Raw genomic sequence first — 20,468 nt, 5'->3', positions numbered from 1 at the left:
GTCAGCAGGAGGTTGCATGCCTTTTAGGACATGGCAGTGTGGAGCACACAGACAGGACAAGATGTCAAAGGGGCACAAAACCCAGAGCTAGTAAAGAGGATGTAAGACAATTTTACTCAGTACTAGTGCAGTAGAGGAGAAACTAGCCTAACTTGACCTCTACCACATGGAAAGAAAAGCTGAGAGGAGAGGCCTTCTAAACACTGGGATGTGCTAACATACAAGTCTCCAAAGATTTTAAGGGCTGTGATTAGGCCATCTCTTACTGTTAACTGCTTATAGAAATTAGACTCCTACCCTCTGTAGAGACAGGGAGACAGGGGCCCTATTCTTCATGAAGAATGGCTTCGGAGTCATTGAGAGACACTCCTGGGTGGAAGAGAGCTGTACATCTCAAAAGGACAGAGAAAGGATCTAGGATGTCAAGTTTCCTAAAGTAAATGTTCTGAAAAATAAAGAGAAGTTATGGGCCTATGTCAGGTTTTTGGCTGAAACAAGGAGTAAATTCTTTGGTAGATTTGAGTTTTCCCAGGCAGGGACTAAAAGGAAGCAGGGTGATCCCAGGAACATGGCCTTAAAGTACTAGAAGTTATGCTAAGTTTGGTCATGTTTCTTAGTGCAAGATGCTGGACAGGTGGTTTCAGCTCAGAGTGTTTGCAGTTCTCAAGGGCACGTCTGAGACGTGACCCATTTGACTGGTAAAAGTACAAAGAATCACTTAGATTTAGAGAGAAAAAAGTAGAATAAGCTAGAAGTGCCAGCTCCCTGTGATCCTGCACCACATACCAAAAAAAGGACAGTGAGGAAACAAAAGGGGTCAGCTGTGCAGGAAGAATTACCAGTTGCCCCCCGGGGCAGAGGCGCCAAAGGCTGACTGCAGGGATGTGGACTCCTATTCTGCAGCTCTATCCACTCAGAACTCCTGATGGCTACCCAGGGCAGGGTAAGGCATCCAGACACCACACAGAGGAGCCTTGTGCTGGCCTCCAGTGTGGCGTTCAGCAAACTGGTTCAGCTTTGCCTGGCTGTGGGTGCTGCAAGGGCTCCAGCACCGTGGGGGCCCACCCAGACGTTGCGTCCTCAGGCTCCCCACAACCTTGCATGGCATCTGTGTAGAGTCGCACTGCAGCTTCATTGCTCTTATTGATGTCAACATTAGTAATTTTTCTCTTTTCCTCTGCTTATAATTGGGTGTTACTTCAGTTTGGGACAGGCTCTTACTTTGATTTTTATATTATACACTAACTGCTGGTTATTGTAACATGATTTTCATAATGTCTATAGGCAGGGTAATTTAGATTGGTTTTGTTTCTCAGAGTTTCACCAATTCTGCAAAACTGAATCCATACTGGAAAGGTAGGTGAAAAAAAGGTGATGTTTTTATAGTATTGAATCTTTAGATGCACCCTGTCACAGTCTTTAGTATGGAATTGCTTTTCTCCTTTGAACCACTGAAAATTGTAAATGTGTCAACAATTATGAAATTTCAACTGTTCATGGAGCTCCTAAGGATGATGCATGGATCTCTTAAAGGCAAGAAGCCATTTTTGACATCGTAGGGTTATTTAAATACATACTTTATATTAAATTCAGCATGATTAAATTAGAATCTATTTTTAAAAATGGTGGATAATTTTCATCTAAGACACTTCATTCAAGTAATAACCTAATAAACTCAGTTCATTCTCAGTTGTTTTTTTTTCTTTTTAAGATTTTATTCATTTATTCATGGAGACACAGAGAAAGAGAGAGAGAGAGAGAGACAGAGAGAAGAGAGAGAAAGAAAGAGGCAGAGACACAAGCAGGCTCCATGCAGGGAGCCTGACGTGGGACTCAATTCCAAGTCTCCAGGATCACACCCTGAGCTGAAGACGGCGCTAAGCTGCCAAGACACTGGGGCTGCCCTGATTCTCTGTTTTTTTTTTTTTTTTAATTCACTCACTTTACTCTGCAGATGTGTCTAAAAGCTTATAGATAGACATAGCATTTGATCTAACACTTGAATTTTTAAAAATATATCATTAGAAAAGAATAAAATTTGACTAAGCAAAAATCTATATCCAAGTGAATTATTTCCGATAGTAAAAACTTGGAAACAAAGTATATATCCAGAGAAATTGAATAATGATTATTTTCATAAACTGCAAAAATAATGAACCCTATTTTTCCTCCTAAAGCTTATAGAATAGTGGAAAGGAGGGCATTAGCCAGGAACTGAAGGCTTTGAATTAATCTAAGATTTCTTAGAATCATATGATAGCTGAATATAATGTACAAGTCAGGAAAGACTTTTCCAAGGAAGTAACGTTTAGGAGGAGATCTGATGTCTGATGATGAAACATAGGGCCAGTGGCGTTTGAAGCTTCATGAGCAGAGGGAATGGATCTCGTTGAATTTGTGATGTCTGACACTGCTAAAAACAAGCAGGCAAAACAAAATCAGAACAAAACAATAGCAAAAAAATTTCAACTTTTTAAAATCTTCTTATGCTCATAAACATGACATGAGATTTACCATTGTAATCATTTTTAAGTGTAAAGTTCACTGGCATTGAGTACATTCACATTGTTGTACAACAACTCTTACCATCCATCTCCAGAACTTTATTTAATTTTGCAAAACTAAAACTTTGTACCTATTAAACTAACTCTGTATCAAATGTCCCCAGCCCTAATCCACTTTCTGCCTCTGCAAATGTCTTCTTTATGTACTTCATATGAGTGAATCATAGAGTATTTGTCTCTTTGTGACTACCTTATTTCACTAGCATAGTGTCTTCAAGGTCATCCATGTGCAACGTGTCAGAATTTTCTTCCTTTTTGAGATCAAATGATATTTCATATATATATTTTTTCATTATATATATATATATATATATATATATATATATATATATAGTTTATCCATTCATTCATCAATAGGCATTTGGGTTTCACCTTTTGGCTACTGTGAATATGTGAATAATGCTATAGTAAACACGAGTTTACAAATTTTTGTTGGAGTTCCTGCTTTTACTACTTTTGGGTACATACCTGGTAGTGGAATTTCTGGATCATATAATTCCATTTTTAATTTTCTGAGGAACTGCCATACTGTTTTTCATAGCTGCTGTCCGTTTTATGTGTCTCCCAGTAGTTCACAAGGGATCTAATTTCTCCACGTCATCAGCAACACTTCTTATGTTCTGTTTCACTGATAATAACTACTCTGGTCACTGTGAAGTGGTATATTATGTGTTTTGATTTGCATTTCCCCAATGATTGATGATGTTCAGCATCATTTCATGTGATTACTGGTCAATCATATGTCTTATTTGGAGAAGTGTTGACTTAAAATATTAGCAGATTTTTTTTTATTGGATTGTTTGTTTTTATTGTTGCCGGATTTTAGGAGCTCTTTTTATACTTTGAATATTAGTCCATTATCAGATACATTTTTCTCACTTTGTTGATAGTATCCTTTTTTTCTTTTAAGATTTTATTTATTTATTTATGAGAGGCACAGAGAAAGACAGAGAGGCAGAGAGGCAGAGGTGGGCTCTCTGCAGGGAGCCCAGTGTGGGACTTGATCCCAGGTCTCCAGGATCACACCCTGGGCGGAAGGCAGCGCTAAACCTCTGAGCCATCCAGGCTGCCCTTGATAGCATCTTTTGATGCACAAATGATTTTAATATTAAGTAGTTCAGTTTATCTGGTTTTTTAAAATATATTTTGTTTCCTCTGATTTGGGTGTCAAATCCAAGAAATCATTGCTAAATCAAATATCATGAAGCTTTCCCCTGATATTTTCTATTAGGGGTCTTATAATTCTACTTCTTATATTTAAGTATTTTATCCATTTTGAATTAATAATTTTACGTAGTATAAGCAAGAGTCTGATTTCATTCTTTTGCATTTGTACGGTTTTTATAACACCTTTTATTGAAAAGACTATCTTTTCCCCAGTGGATGGTTTTTGTACCTCAACTGTTTTAGAAGGAGGTAAGGATAGATTGTACCAACAAGAGCTCAAATAAGAAGTCAGTGGCTTGTATATGTTGTATTTCCATTTTACATAACTGCACAAGGTGAGCCTTCTGAGTCATCAGATCTGTATACTCTGTTTTATGGAGATCAAGATTCGCTCCATCTTGTCTTTGATCCTTAGCATAAGGCTTCAACTTCCTTTTGGAAGCTAGACTTTAGGTATCTCTCTGTGGTTTGAAGAAAGAAGTGAAAAGCACTCAGAGGCAAATTTGCTGGGACACCTGGGTGGCTCAGTCAGTTAAGCATTGGAGTTTTGTTCAGGTCAAGATCTCATGGGTTGTGAAATCAAGCCCCAAGTGGAACCCCATGTGGGGCTCCATGCTCAGTGGGGAGTCTGCTTGAAGATTCTCTCCCTCTGCTCATCCCTCTACTTGAATGTAAGTAAATAAAGATTTTTTTTTTAAGAGAGAGGCATAGCTGCTGCCTTATAGTGCCTCCTACTGTAATATCTCACATGTTTCCACTTTTCTTCCATGAGGGAGGCAAAACCATGGCAAATGCTGGACAGCCATACTCTCAACCATCATTCTATACCAGTGGAAATGGGGGATACATTTTGGTGGATAGCCAGTGGTGTACACTGCAGTAATCCTCTCTTGCCACTAAAGAATTATACATCTCCTTTTTATAACATTTGAGTGCACTCATGGCCATAAAGGAGATAATCACAGTCTTATCTATTTATAGCATACAACTATGGTCCAAGATTTTTAGCTGATGTGCCACCTCTTTGGGAGTCTAGTCTCATGATCCAGTAACTTATAAATTAAAAATAAATTTATCTGGACCCTCAGATGCAAAATATAATGGTATGGGTGAAACTCTTACTTGGAAAAGGGAAAAAAAAAGGAAAAATTGGTCTAAAACCATAATTTTACTCTCCAAAATGGGTATTGCAAAGATTCCTTGTCCCAGCAGTGGAAAATTTGGTTGATGTAGAATAAAAGAAAAGCATTTCAGGCAGGCTTGAAGATATATTTTTAAACTTTCTGTTCTGTTCCATTGATCCACAGGTCTTTCTTTACTCAAATACCACATTGATTTTCCAGATTTAGCATAAACTTTGGAATCAGTTAGTTTAGCTTCTCCAATTAAAAACATTGTATTGGGGGCATACCTGGGTGGCTCGGCGGTTTGGCGCCTGCCTTTGGCCTGGGGCGCGATTCTGGGGTCCCGGAATCGAGTCCGACCTTGGGCTCCCAGCGTGGAGCCTCCTTCTCCCTCTGCCTGTGTCTTTGCCTCTCTCTCTCTCTGTGTCTATAATAAATAAATAAATAAATAAATAAATAAATAAATAAATAAATAAATAATATTAAAAAAAAAAACAAAAACATTGTATTGACTATTCGGTCTTTCTTTACTCAAATACCACATTGATTTTCTAGATTTAGTATAAACTTTGGAATCAGTTAGTTTAGCTTCTCCAATTAAAAACATTGTATTGACTATTCTATATCTTTTCATTGAGATATAAATATAAAACTTATTAATTTCTGCAAAACTCTTTCTGTTATTTGAATAGAGATACTGTTGATATTTATAGGTCAATGTGGGGAGCTTTGCCATCTTAATAATATTGAGTCTTCAAATTCATGAATGTCAAATGTCCTATTTATTTAGATCTTCCTTAATTTATTTTAGGAATGTTTTGTAACTTTCAGTGTTCAAATACTGCATTTCTTTAAAAAAAATTTCCCACGTATTTTATTATTGCTTATGCTTATATGAATTTAATTACTTCCTAGAATTCATTTTATGATTGTTCACTAGAAATATAATTTATTTTTAGTATATTGATCTTGCATTCTGTACCTTTGGTAAACTCCTAATTTGTTTGTTATTTTTATGTTATTATTAATAAGGGCTGTCTAACTTTGGTTTTAACATAGCCCAATGGACCTGGGCAAAGGAAATGCCCAAGTTTAGCATTCTCTACCTTTTTGTCTCATCTAAGGCAGTAGGTAAAACTGAGAATCACTTTTGAACGTCATAACCCAGGGATGAAAACCTACTAAAGGACTAAGATCTTGTCATAGCACTAAAAAAATGCTTCTCCTACCCTCACCCTACTCTCCTATCAATAGATGTCTTATATAATAACAGGGAATTAGAACTGAAAAAAACTTCATATCACAGACCTTATTTAAGAAGTTTTTAAAAATATGGGGGACCCTCAAATCCTTATATCCTATATAAAACCTACATAAATATGTTTTTAATATAGGGAACCCTCAACATAAGAGGCAAAACAAGGGACACCAAACAAAGGAAACCAGAGGAAATTTTATTCACTGACACCTGCAGATACATCAAAGTGTAAGGAAAGCATAACCCTTAACCAAACCTCAACTGAGGAAATATTTACCTCAGTTCTTTTATCTAGTACTTTTGTCTGGTTTAAAAATAATTAAAAGGCAAAAAAATAATTAAAAGGCATATTAAAGACAATAAAAGTAAAATGAACAACAACAACAACAACAAAAAAAAAACACAGTTTGATGAGATACAGCAATTATCAAACAGGACTCCAAAATGTCAGGGATGTTTGAGTTACTAGAGTGGTACTTTAAAACACCTATGGTTAAAATACTGAGGTCTTTAGTGGAAAAAGTGGACATCATGCAAGAACAGATGTATAATATAAGCAGATGGATAATATAACAGGAAATGCTAAAAGTAAAATACACTAACAGAAATGAAGAGTACCATTGATGGGCTTATCAATATTTTGAACACAACTAAAGAAAAAATTAGCAAGTTTGACAAAATGTCAACACAAACTTTCAAAAGTGAAATGCAAATAGAGAAAAGAATGTCAAAGGCAAATTAGAATATGCAAGAATAGTGAGAGCATTACAAAAGGCAAAGCATATACATAATTATAAATCAGAATTGAAGAAAAAGAAAAAGGAAAAGAAGAAACATTTGAAACAATAATTGAGAATTCCTAAAATTAATGATAGCAAGCCAAAGTACCAGGAAGCTCAGAGAACATCATAAACACACACAGAGAACACATAAACACACACACACACACACACACACACAAAGTACATCTATTATAATATATTCCAACTACAGGAAAGGGAAAAAAAGAAAAAGAGAAAAGCTTGAAAGATGTCAGGGTGAGGGGGGACCCTTTTACCTATACAGGAGAAAGATAAAATTTCATCAGACTTCTCTTCGGAAACCACACAAGCAAGAAGACAGTGGAATGAAATATTTAAAGTGCTAAAAGAAGAAAATATTAACCTAGAATTTTATCCAGTGAAATTATCTTTGAAAAGTGAAGGAGAAATAAAAACAAAAGTAAAGAGAAAATATAAATAACTATAATCAGAAATGAATATGGATCATTGACACAGATCTTGCAGAAATGAAAAGGATTGTAAAAGAATATTATGAACAGGGGTGCCTGGGTGGTACAGTCAGGGAGGCATTCAATTTTTGGTTTCAGCTCTAGGTCATGATCTCAGGGTCATGGGATAGAGCCCCACATTGGGCTTTGCACTCAGTGCAGTCTGCTTTAGATTCTCTTCACCTTTCCCTTTGTCTTTTCCTCTGCTCATTCTCTTTCTCTCTCTCTCTCTTTCTCTAAAATAAATAAATAAATCTTAAAAAAAAGAATATTATGAATAATGGTTTACCAACAAATGAGATATCTTATGTGAAATGGACATAATCACATAAACACACAATTACCTAAACTAATTGAAAAGAAATAGAAATTCTTAACACAACTCTAATGAGAAAAGTGTTTGAATCATTAGACACATCTAGGACCAGGAGGCTTCACTGGTGAATTTATCAAGCATCAAAGGAATTGGCATTAACCTTCCCCAAACTTTTCAAGGAAAAAAAAAGAAGTAGCAACAGCATAGAGTTTATATCCCAACTCATTCTATGAGGCTAGCATCACACTGATAACAAACAAGATAAAAACATCACAAGAAAAAAATTACAGGCCAATATCTTTGGTGAATATAAATGCAAAAATCCTGGACAACAAACTAGTAAACCAAATCTATCAGAATATTAAGAGAACTATATCAATGATCAAATAAAATTTTATTACATTAAAAAAAAAAAAAAGGGCAGCCCCGGTGGCGCAGCGGTTTAGGGCCGCCTGCAGCCCAGGGCGTGATCTGGAGACCCTGGATCGAGTCCCAGGTCGGGCTCCCTGCGTGGAGCCTGCTTCTCCCTCTGCCTGTGTCTCTGCCTCTCTCTCTCTCTCTCTCTCTCTCTCTCTCTCTCTGCATCTCTATGAATAAATAAATAAAACCTTTAAAAAATGTATTAGATTTACATTACAATCAATGAAAAAGTGGTTCAAAATAAAAAAAAAAAGAAAAATCAATGAAATATACCATCTTGATAGAACGTGGGGGGAAAACACATGATTCTTTTAGTTGACTCAGTAGAGCCATTCGATAAAATCCAACACCTTTTTATGGTAAACATTGTCAGAAAACTACCGATTAAAGAAAACTTCCTTAACATGATAAAGGGAATTTACCAAAAAATAAAAATAAAACATAAACACCCACAAACCTGGCATCAATTCAACAGTGAAATATTGAAAGCTTTCTCCCTAAGGCCAGGAAAAAGATAAAGTTGCCTGATTCCCCCACTACTTTTCAATATTATACTTTATGTTTTAGCCAGGATATTTTTAAAGAAGAAAAAAAATAGAGGTTGGAAAAAAGAACTTCTAAGTTGACATGAAATATATTTTTGTATATATATATTTTAAAACATGAGAAAGCTACTAGAGCTAATAAATTCAGTAAAGTTGCATGTAGAAGATCAAGATATTAAATTTCAATGAGGTTCTATACATCAACAAAGAGAAATCAGGAAAGTAAATGAAGAAAACGTTTCCATTTATAATATCATTCAAAAGAATAAAATACCAAGGAATAAATTGAATCAAAGAAATAAAAGGCTTGTACTCTGGAAACTACAAAGAATCGCTGAGACAAATTAAATAAGACATAAATAAATATAACTCCAACTGAGTCCATAGATAGGAAGATTTAATAAGATGGCATACTACCCAACACAATGTAGATATTCAGCTGCCATGTAGAATCCTTAGAAAGAACCATACAGGGGGAGGGGCAAGATGGCGGAAGAGCAGGGTCCCCGAGTCACCTGTCCCCACCAAATTACCTGGATAACCTTCAAACCATCCTGAAAATTTACGAATTCGGCCTGAGATGTAAAGAGAGACCAGCTGGAATGCTACAGTGAGAAGAGTCCGCGCTTCTATCAAGGTAGGAAGACGGGGAAAAAGAAATAAAGGAACAAAAGGCCTCCGAGGGGGAGGGGCCCCGCGAGGAGCCGGGCTGAGGCCGGGGCGAGTGTCCCCAGGACGGGAGAGCCCCGTCCCGGAGAAGCAGGAGCTGCACCAACCTTCCCGGGCGGGCGGAAAGGGGCTCGCAGGGAGTTGGAGCAGGACCCAGGAGAGCGGGGATGCCCTCGGGCTCCCGGGGACACTAACAGACACCTGCGCCCCGGGAGAGTGCGCCGAGCTCCCTAAGGGCTGCAGCGCGCACGGCGGGGACCGACCGGAGCAGCTCGGAGGGGCTCGGGCGGCGGCTCCGCGGAGGGGGCTGCGGGGCGGGAGCGCGAATCCACCAGCGCAGGCCCCGGAGCACAGGGCGCCGGGACACAGCCCAGGATCCGGCCTCCCCCGGGACAGGCAGAGGCCGGGAGGGCCCAGGACAGCGAGGACGCTCCTGCCCCGAGCTGAGCAGATCAGCGGCCCCGCCCCGGAGCCTCCAGGCCCTGCGGACGGAGAGCCGAGAGCCCCGAGCCCCGTAGTTCCTGCGGAGGCTGAATCCAGGCTTCCAGAGTTGCCGTAGCAACTGCTGCTGTTCCTCCTGGGGCCCCACGGGGTAAACAACCCCCGCTGAGCCCGCAGCAGGCAGGGGCAGAGCAGCTCCCCCAAGTGCTAACACCTGAAAATCAGCACAGCAGGCCCCTCCCCCAGAAGACCAGCTGGACGGACCAGTGATACTCCCCCGTGTTCCAATACAACTTGTTTTTGGCCACTCTGCACTGAGCAAAATGACTAGAAGGAAAACCTCACCTCAAAAGAAAGAATCAGAAACAGCCCTCTCTCCCACAGAGTTACAAAATCTGGATTACACTTCAATGTCAGAAAGCCAATTCAGAAGCACTATTCTACAGCTACTGGTGGCTCTAGAAAAAAGCATTAAGGCCTCACGAGACTTCATGACTGCAGAATTTAGATCCAATCAGGCAGAAATTAAAAATCAACTGAATGAGATGCAATCCAAACTAGAAGTCCTAACGACGAGGGTTAACGAGGTGGAAGAACGAGTGAGTGACATAGAAGACAAGTTAATGGCAAAGAGGGAAACTGAGGAAAAAAGAGATAAACAATTAAAGAACCACGAAGACAGATTAAGGCAAATAAATGACACTCTAAGGAAGAAAAACCTACGTTTAATTGGGGTTCCCGAGGGCGCCGAAAGGGACAGAGGGCCAGAATATGTATTTGAACAAATCCTAGCTGAAAACTTTCCCAATCTGGGAAGGGAAACAGGCATTCAGATCCAGGAAATAGAGAGATCCCCCCCTAAAATCAATAAAAACCGTTCAACACCTCGACATCTAATAGTGAAGCTTGCAAATTCCAAAGATAAAGAGAAGATCCTTAAAGCAGCAAGAGACAAGAAGTCCCTGACTTTCATGGGGAGGAATATTAGGGTAACAGCAGACCTCTCCACAGAGACGTGGCAGGCCAGAAAGGGCTGGCAGGATATATTCAGGGTCCTAAATGAGAAGAACATGCAACCAAGAATACTTTATCCAGCAAGGCTCTCATTCAAAATGGAAGGAGAGATAAAGAGCTTCCAAGACAGGCAGGAACTGAAAGAATATGTGACCTCCAAACCAGCTCTGCAAGAAATTTTAAGGGGGACTCTTAAAACTCCCCTTTAAGAAGAAGGTCAGTGGAACAATCCACAAAAACAAGGACTAAATAGATATCATGATGACACTAAACTCATATCTGTCAATAGTAACTCTGAACGTGAATGGGCTTAATGACCCCATCAAAAGGCGCAGAGTACCATGGACTTTCTTCAGAGACTTAGAACAAATTATTTTAAGATTCGTGTGGAATCAGAAAAGACCCCAAACAGCCAGGGGAATTTTAAAAAAAGAAAACCATATCTGGGGGCATCACAATGCCAGATTTCAGGTTGTACTACAAAGCTGTGTTCATCAAGACAGTGTGGTACTGGCACAAAAACAGACATATAGATCAATGGAACAGAACAGAGAACCAGAAGTGGACCCTGAACTTTATGCTCAACTAATATACGATAAAGGAGGAAAGACGATCCACTAGAAGAAAGACAGTCTCTTCAATAAATGGTGCTGGGAAAATTGGACATCCACATGCAGAAGAATGAAACTGGACCACTCTCATGCACCATACACAAAGATAAACTCAAAATGGATGAAAGATCTAAATGTGAGACAAGATTCCATCAAAATCCCAGAGAAGAACTCAGGCAACACCCTTTTTGAACTTGGCCACAGTAACCGGAGAAGGACAAACAGTGTATGTTCTCATTCATTTGGGGAATAGGAATAATAGCGAAAGGGAATATAAGGGAAGGGAGAAGAAATGTGTGAGAAATATCAGAAAGGGAGACAGAACATAAAGACTTCTAACTCTGGGAAATGAACTAGGGGTGGTGGAGGGGGAGGAGGGCGGGGGGTGGGGGTGAATGGGTGACGGGCACTGAGGGGGACACTTGATGGGATGAGCACTGGGTGTTATTCTGTATGTTGGTAAATTGAACACCAATAAAAATTAATTTATAAAAAAAAAAAAAAAAAAAAAAAAAAAAAGAAAGAACCATACATGATATCTGAAAATTGTTAGTTTTCTTTTATAGAAGAAAAAAATTCCAAAGGATCTTTTCAAAGATAACATGCCACAGATCCTTTTGTTGTTGTTGTTCTCTGTGAGGAGGATTAATTGCTGTTTTTTTAAAACATATAAATGACTTGTTAATCTTCAAATTCTTTCCTTTTACAAATGGAATGAGCTGTAAAACAAACAAAATTATTAAGTAAAAATTTAGAGAAAAAATTTTTCCAAAGTTCCAACAGATTTTTTTTTTCAGAAATAGAAAGGCTTACTGTCAAATTTATGTATAATTGCCAACAACTCCAAATACTCAAGTCAACCTTGAAAAAGAACAAAGGGGAGAACTTACATTTTCCAATTCAAAACAATACAAAACTGTAGCAATTAAAATATGGTACAGGTATAAGACTGAACACATCAATCAGTGGAATAAAATTGAAAAAATCCAGAAATAAACTCACATGTCAATGGCGAATTGTCAAGTCCATTCAAATGGGATAAAAGGGTTTCTTGAATAGATGACACATAGATGACTGGGTTTCCACATGCCAGAGAATGAAGTTGGATCCCTATTTTACACCATACACAAAATTGTCATATTGGATCTGTGACCTAAATATAAGATTTAAATCTTACACATATTACTCAACTCATGGAATAAAATATAGGTTACACCTTCATGATCTTGGATTTGGCAGTAGATTCTTAGATATGACACAAATATCAAAGGTAAAAATAGGTAACTTCATCAAAATGAAAACTTCTGTGCATCAGGTGAGACTATTAAGAATGTAAAGGGCACCTGAGTGAGCTGGACATCTGACTCTTGGTTTCAGTTTGGGTCGTGACCTAAGGGTCATGAGTTTGAGCCCTGCATCAGGCATCATGCTCAGCATGGAGTCTGCTTAAAATTCTTTCCTTTTACTTCTGCCCCTACCCTAACTTGTTCTCAGTCTCTCTCTCTCTCTCGCTCTCGCTCTCGCTCTCTCTCTCTCAACTAAAAAACAAAAGTAATAAAAAAAGAATGTGAAAGACAGCCAATGTCTGACAGAAAACATCTGCAAACTGTACATCTGATAAGGGATATCCACTACATATCAATCAACACAAAGGGATAAGCAATCCAATTTAAAAATGGGAAAATAACTTGAATTTATCTAAAGAAAATATGCAAATGGCCAAAATCACCTGAAAAGATACTCAAAATCTTTAGTCATTAAGGAAATGCAAATCAAAATTATAATGAGATACTATTCTATACCTATGACCTATTTTTAAAAAATGGTAAATATCAGGTGTTGGTGAGAATGTGGAGAAACTGGAATCCTTAGACATTGCTGTTGGAAATATAAAGTGATGCAAGACAATATGGAAAGCAGTTTGATGGTTCATGAAAGAGTTAAACATATAATGACAACATATCCCAGCAATTCCATTCCTAGAGATATACCTCCAAAAATTAAAAATAGGGGCTTGGGATGCCTGGGTGGCTCAGCGGTTGAGCGTCTGCCTTTGGCCCACAGAGTGATCCTGGAGTCCTGGGATCGAGTCCTGCATTGGGCGACCTGCAGGGAGCCTGCTTCTCCCTCTGCCTGTGTCTCTGCCTCTCTCTCTCTGTGTCTCTCATGAATAAATAAATAAAATCTTAAAAGAAAAACAGGGGCTCAAGTAATAACTGTACAGTGATGTCCCTTGCAGCATTATTCACAATAGCCAAAAGGTGGAAGCAATTCAAATGTTCACAACATAACCTTAAAAACATGATACTGAATGAAATAAGTCAGACATAGAAAGACAAATATTGTATGATTCCACTTATATGAAATATATAGAATAGGCAAACTCACAGAGACAGAAAATAGATTAGATATTTCTAGGGGCTAAGGCAATGGGTACAAAATTTCTGTTTGGGTTACTGAAAGCTTTAGTAATGGTGGTCACACAACATCGTGAATGTCATTAGTGCCAAAAAGTATACACTTATGTATTGTTAAAATGGCAAATTTCATGTTTATATATATTTTAAAACAATAAAAAAGCTTAGAAAGTCAGTAGATGGCAATAATAACTAACTTCGTGTGTTCAAAGTACAATAAGGCCAGTGCAAATGGAACATGATAATGATGCAAACAGTGGTAGGGACCAAGCTGGAGATGGAGCCAAGGACGAGGCCATGAAGGATCTTGAGGCCAAGTCACAGGTCCTTATTTGGTTGTAAAGGCAGTGGACAGTAATAAGCGAAAATATTTTAAGCAAGGGAAATCATAATCTGATATATGTTTTAAAGGGATCACTGTGCCAACTGGACAAAGGATACAATTGGGCAATGAGTGGAGAGAGTGACCAACAATAATGAAACAGATGTACACAAAATAGCATTATTCATAATAGCCCTAAAGTGGAAACAACTCAAATATCCATAAACAGATTAATAAATATGTAATATCTATTATCAATTAATTTATTATAAATATTATGAATATTATAATAATTATATAATACATTATATAAATCATGTATAATTATTATATTTATTTATTATTTATTTATTAACAGATTAATACATATGTAGAAAGTGGTACATCCATAAATGGCATATTATTCAGCCATAAAAATGAATGGATTCTATAACATGAATTAACTTCATAGATAGTGTGTTAAGGAAAAGAAGCCAGTTACAAAAGGCCATATACCATATGATTCCATTCAAATGAAATATCCAGAATAGGTGAATCTATAGAAACAAAATAAATGGGTAGTTTCTAGTGACACATAGGTGGGAAGAAATGGGATGTGACTGCTAATAATTATGAGGTTACTTGGGAAATGATGAAAATATTCTGGAATTAGATAGTGGTAAAGGCTGCACAACTTTGTGAATGTTCTAAAAACCACTGAATCCTACACTTTAAAATGGTCAATATTATGGTGTGTGAACTATGTCTCAATTTTAAAAAGAGAGAGACAAAGTAGAGTGAAACCAAAGGAAAAAATAAAGAGAGATTTTCAACTGTACCCTCTTAATTTCCCTGGCACTTCTTTTACTACATATGTTTGTGTTATTTTTTATTGGTTTCTCTGAGAATTACAGTGAATACCTTAAATTATAATAATATATTCCACAGGGGATCCCTGGGTGGCGCAGAGGTTTAGCGCCTGCCTTTGGCCCAGGGGCGATCCTGGAGACCCGGGATCGAATCCTGCGTCGGGCTCCCGGTGCATGGAGCCTGCTTCTCCCTCTGCCTGTGTCTCTGCTTCTCTCTCTCTCCCTCTGTGTGACTATAATAAATAAATTAAAAAATTTAAAAAAATAATATATTCCACAGCAATACCAAATGCATTTTAATAATATATACAAAATATATACAAACTTGGATCCTTTCTTCCTCTTTCCCTTCCTTCTCCTGTGAGCTACTTTCATACAAAATTTCATCTTTACACATCCATGCCTATCAAACTGAATTTGTAATTATTTTAGTGCAGTAGTATTTTAAATCACATGGGATAAAAGTAGTAACAAATAGGAAATGTATTTATATTGTCTTTTATATTCACCTTTGTAATTACCTTTACTACTGTTCATTTCTTTGTTGGATTTGAGTGATTGTCTAGTATCCTAAAGAACTGAATTTCATCCTGAAGTATTCCCTTTTGTGTTTACTATAGGACAGGTATCCTTGTAAAAAAAATCCTCTCAGTTTTTATTTATCTAGGAATGTCTAAATTTTCTTAACTTTTAAAGGATAATTTTGATGGCTATGTACCTCCAAGTTGACTGTTGTTTTTTTTTTTTGTTGTTGTTGTTGGTGTTGTTGTTGTTTTGTTTTTTTAGTATTTTGAATCTATCATCCCACTGTCCTCTCCCTTTCATGGTTTCTGATGAGAAATCAGCCATGAATATTGCTGGGGATCTCTTGTATATGCTTCTCTCGTGCTACTTTAAAATTCTCTTTATCTTTGAGTTTTAACTGTTTGATTATGATGTGTTCAGGCATGTGATTTTCTTTGAATTATACTAACTAGAATATGTTGAGCTCCTTGGAGGTGTAGCTTTTTTTTCTAATCTAATTTTAGGAAGTTTTTGGCCTTTATTTCTTTAAATATTATTTCTTCCACCTTCTCCCTCTCCTCTATTTCTGGGACACCACTTTGTGTGTCCATTGGTATGCTTGATGGTGTCTCACTGGTCTCTGAGGCTATCCTTATTTTACTTCATTTTTTTCTGTCTCTCAGACTTAATGTTAATTATGAGCTCTCCAGTGAATTTTTCAGTTTAATTATTGTACTTTCAACTCCAGAATTTATGTATGGCTGTTTCTCATAATTCTGTGTCTTTATTGATTTTTTTAAAGATTTTATTTATTTATTTATTTGAGAGAGAAAAGAGAGCATGAGCAGGAAGAGGGGCAGAGGGAGAAGGAGGGACACAGGCCAACTCCCATCAAGTGGGAACCCAAACATTGGACTTGAACCCAGGACTCTGCGATCATGACCTGAGCCAAAGTCAGATGCTTAACTGACAGCCACTCAGGCGCCCATTTATTGATGTCTCCTATTTGGTGAAACATCACTGTGGTGTTTTACTTTAATTCTTTACTTTTGTTCTTTGAACAATTTTCAAATAGCTGATTAAAGCCTTTGTCTAGTAAGCCTAACATTTGGGACTTCCTCAGGGACAATTTCTATTCATTTTTTTCCTATGTATGAGCCATATTTTGTTGTTCTTTGCATGTCTCTTTGGGAGCTTGGAAACAGTGTATTTAAATAATGTGTCTGTTTTTGTGCCAGTACCATACTATTTCTATTACTCCAGCTTTGTAGTGTATCTTGAGATCTGGGGTTGTAATACCCACAGTTTTGTTCTTTCTCAAGATTGCTTTGGCTATCATAGCACTCTTGGTGGAAATGCAGATTGGTGTAGCTACTGAGGAAACAGTGTGGAGATTCATCAAAAAACTAAAAATAGAATTACCATAGATCCAATAATTTCACTACTTCAGGTAGATACCCCAGATACTGATGTGTAGATACTGGGTATCTACCTGAAGAAGATGAAAACATGAATTCAAAAAGGTATATGCATCCCTATGCTTTTTCACAGCATAGTTTTCAATAGTCAAGATATGGAAGCAAGTGAAATGTCCATCAATAGATGAATGGATTTAAAAAAGTCTTTCACGCGCGTGCGTGCACACACACACACACACACACACACACATGAATATTACTCAGCTGTAAAAAAGAATGAGATCTTGGGGTTTTTTGGACCTTATTTGGACTTAATCTGAGAATTATTTCTGCCCGGTGGTATGCACCCCCTGACATCTCTGCTTATTATTTTATTTTTTATTCTGATATTGTAGCGCTCAGCTTGATAGTCAATGATTAGTCAGCGGTTATGGAAAAAACACCTCAAATGCATGACGTTTCTACTTTCTATTGGTCTGTATGTGGATTGGGAAGCACATTCGATGTTCTAGAAGGTTACAAGTCTGTCCCAGCTTTTCCTTTCCACTGGATCCTTTCAGGACTTCCTTGAATCGATTATAGCATTTCAAACAGCCAAGAGTATATTGGGTGCTTGTATCCCTCAGATCTCTCCTTCCAAATAGTAACTTCCTGACCAGTAAGGGATTTGTAGAGAGCATAACTATTTCTTCTGTGATTTTCTATTGGTGTATGCTCTTCAGAAATATTTTCCTATCAAGATTTCTATCATTAATGACAATGACAATGGGCATTAGTTTCTGTTCTCTGCTCCAACTCAAACTAGTACCTTCTGCCAGCAAAGCTAGTTGTTTTCATGGCCAGCATCCCGTTAACATTTTTTTAGAGAGGGATAATGATAGACGCAGTTGGGATGGGGCAGAGGAAGACAGAAAATCTTAAGCAAGCTCTATGCCCAGCATGGATACAGGGCTTGATCTCAAAACCCTAAGGTGACCTGAGCCAGAATCAAAAGTCAGATATTTAACCAACTGAGCTACCCAGGCATCCCATCCTGTTGTCATTTCTGAGTGAGTTGAGCTGGGCTGTGGTGGGAAGGGTGGGAGAAGCCCCAGACAAAGACACAGAGACTCATATCAAACTTCAGTAATTTCTTATGAATAAATGTTTTTCTATATGTTGTTTATCTTTGGTCAATTTCTGGAACCCTGATGATATAAAGGAGTTTTTGACAATTTTGGTTAGTGTCATGGTTTGTTTTTTGTGGGAGGGAGTAATGATTTCCTACTTCTTTACTCCATCATGGTTGGAAGTGCCTTCCACCCCTCTCCTCTCCAACAGTCTGGTTGATTTCTGTTTGTCCTTCAGTGCCATCTTCTCTGAGTTGCTTTCTTGACACCTATGCAACCTAGAAGAAATGCCCTTTCTTCCTGTTTCTGTGGTATCCTACATGTTGCTTTAACCTTTAACAGTTTATATTAAAAGATCCTATTGACCTACTTGTCTCTAAAACTAACTGTAAACTCCTTGAGGGCAAGAACTGTATCTTATTTCTCTCTTTGCCACTATTGTTATGCATAGTGCCTTGCACTAAATATGGGCTCTGTAAATGTCTAGAAAATTTTTGTTAGGATTAGTATGATAAAACCTTTTTGTTCTTATGTGTATGCTATTTCTGCAACTAGACTGGAAATTATTGCAGGTAAAAAACAAATTTTCATTCTTTTTCTTTCTTTTTCTCACAGAAATTTGTAAGGTGCTGCATGGAATTGGTGTTTAAATACCAACATTTTATTTATTTGTTAAAGATTGTATTGATTCATGAGAGACACCGAGAGAGAGGCAGAGACATAGGCAGAAGGAGAGTAGGCTTCTGGTGGGAAGCCTGATGTGAGACTTGATCCCAGGACCTCGGGATCATGACCTGAACCGAAGGCAGACATTCAACCACTGAACCACCCAGGTGCCCGCCAAATACCACCATTTTAAATGAATATTTGCTGAACTATTTGTTTCATTCCAAAAAGCCATGAGGTTTCTCAACATCTTGCCTTTATATATTAATTAATTTATGACTGTGCCTGGATCAACTATACCTACTGTCCTTGACTGATTAACTTGTCATCTGTGAAGTCTCAAAGATCAGAGGATATAGGAATCATTTTCTAGTTCATTCCTGCTTCATTATTCAGCTAGACTGTATCTCTGTTATAGTACTTTTCACACTCTATCAAAATTTGTTCTTACTTCACGCCCAGGAATTAAATTTGCTTATATCTTCAGTATCACACACAATGACTAATAAAGAGTAAGCATTAAGAAAAGTCTTGAAATAAATGAATTACAGTATATTCAACTAAAAGCTTAAGAAATATTTAAAATATTAATAAACTCACCTGGACTCAATCTCTTAAGGCATAAACAGTTCTTATATTTTATTTCCTTTTGATAGAACAGTAGTTTGGGTTCTTAGAATCAAGTTTTTTTTAATTGACTCAGATTACTTTTCATTTTCATGTCTGGTGAATTTATTAATAATGGTATCTATTATCTGCCCAAATGCTCTAATTCAGTTTTCCTCAATAATGCAAAAACAGAAAAAAACATGTTTATGTGCAGATTGTACATAATTTTAGCAATTACAGATCTATTATCCTGCCAGAAAATTATTACTTTTCAACTGTTTTGTATATATGTGATTGACATCAATTTATATTATAGAATTCCAATTCAAGAGATGGCATATCAGATGTTAGTTAAATAACAAACTAGCAATCTTCAGAATAAAAGTAGAGCAAGTTAAAATCTGTAATTTGATATTGCCATTAATATAATAAATTCTTGAGAGAAGGTTATTCTCGGAGTGTGTAATAGGAAAAGAATTATAAGAAGGAAAATATGGTCATTTTTACCTTTTGCCCTGCTGAGAGCCTGAGCTGTGAGATTCTACTGCATAGGTTTAAGTAATGACTCTTCATTTCCTAGTTACAGGATCTTGGGCAGGTCACTAATTTTTTCCTTTCCAAACCTCAGTTTTGGCATCAGTAAAAAGGGAATACTAGAAGCTAGGGAAGAGTCTGGCATTCACAAACACCATCAGATGTTAGCTCTTATTACCGTAATTACTATTATCATTATGGTCATCCTTGTGGGCAAGCAGCAATGAAAGGATGTTTCACATCAGGAAAACTTACAAAATTTCAGGTAATGTATGCCTTGGAAAATGATTCTTATACATCACAGAAGTAGATTGCCTCTTTCTAAGTTAAATAAATTCAGGTATGTCAATCCAATAAAGGTACTGATCATAACGTTAAGGAGAATAAACACACATCTGTAAAGCAATAAATGTTTCAATTCACTGAATTTAAATGCCAGTTAAATTACTGCACAGTGTACCCTTTATCAAAAGACATTCTGCCTAAAAGATAATTAAAAATCTTTAAATGTAGATGAAGTGTTTCTCCTTCCCTAAGCAATAGCACTATAATAACTTGCATATCAGAAATAGCATAAAGACAAACATGGTAAGCTCTTAGGCTTCAAAAGTCTGAAATCTTGCAATAGTTTAAACATTAAGT

Source organism: Nyctereutes procyonoides, unplaced genomic scaffold (assembly GCF_905146905.1).
Source record: "Nyctereutes procyonoides isolate TBG_1078 unplaced genomic scaffold, NYPRO_anot_genome, whole genome shotgun sequence".
NCBI lineage: Eukaryota > Metazoa > Chordata > Mammalia > Carnivora > Canidae > Nyctereutes > Nyctereutes procyonoides.
The sequence above is the reverse complement of the archived record's forward strand: the minus strand, read 5'-3'. Positions refer to the sequence as shown.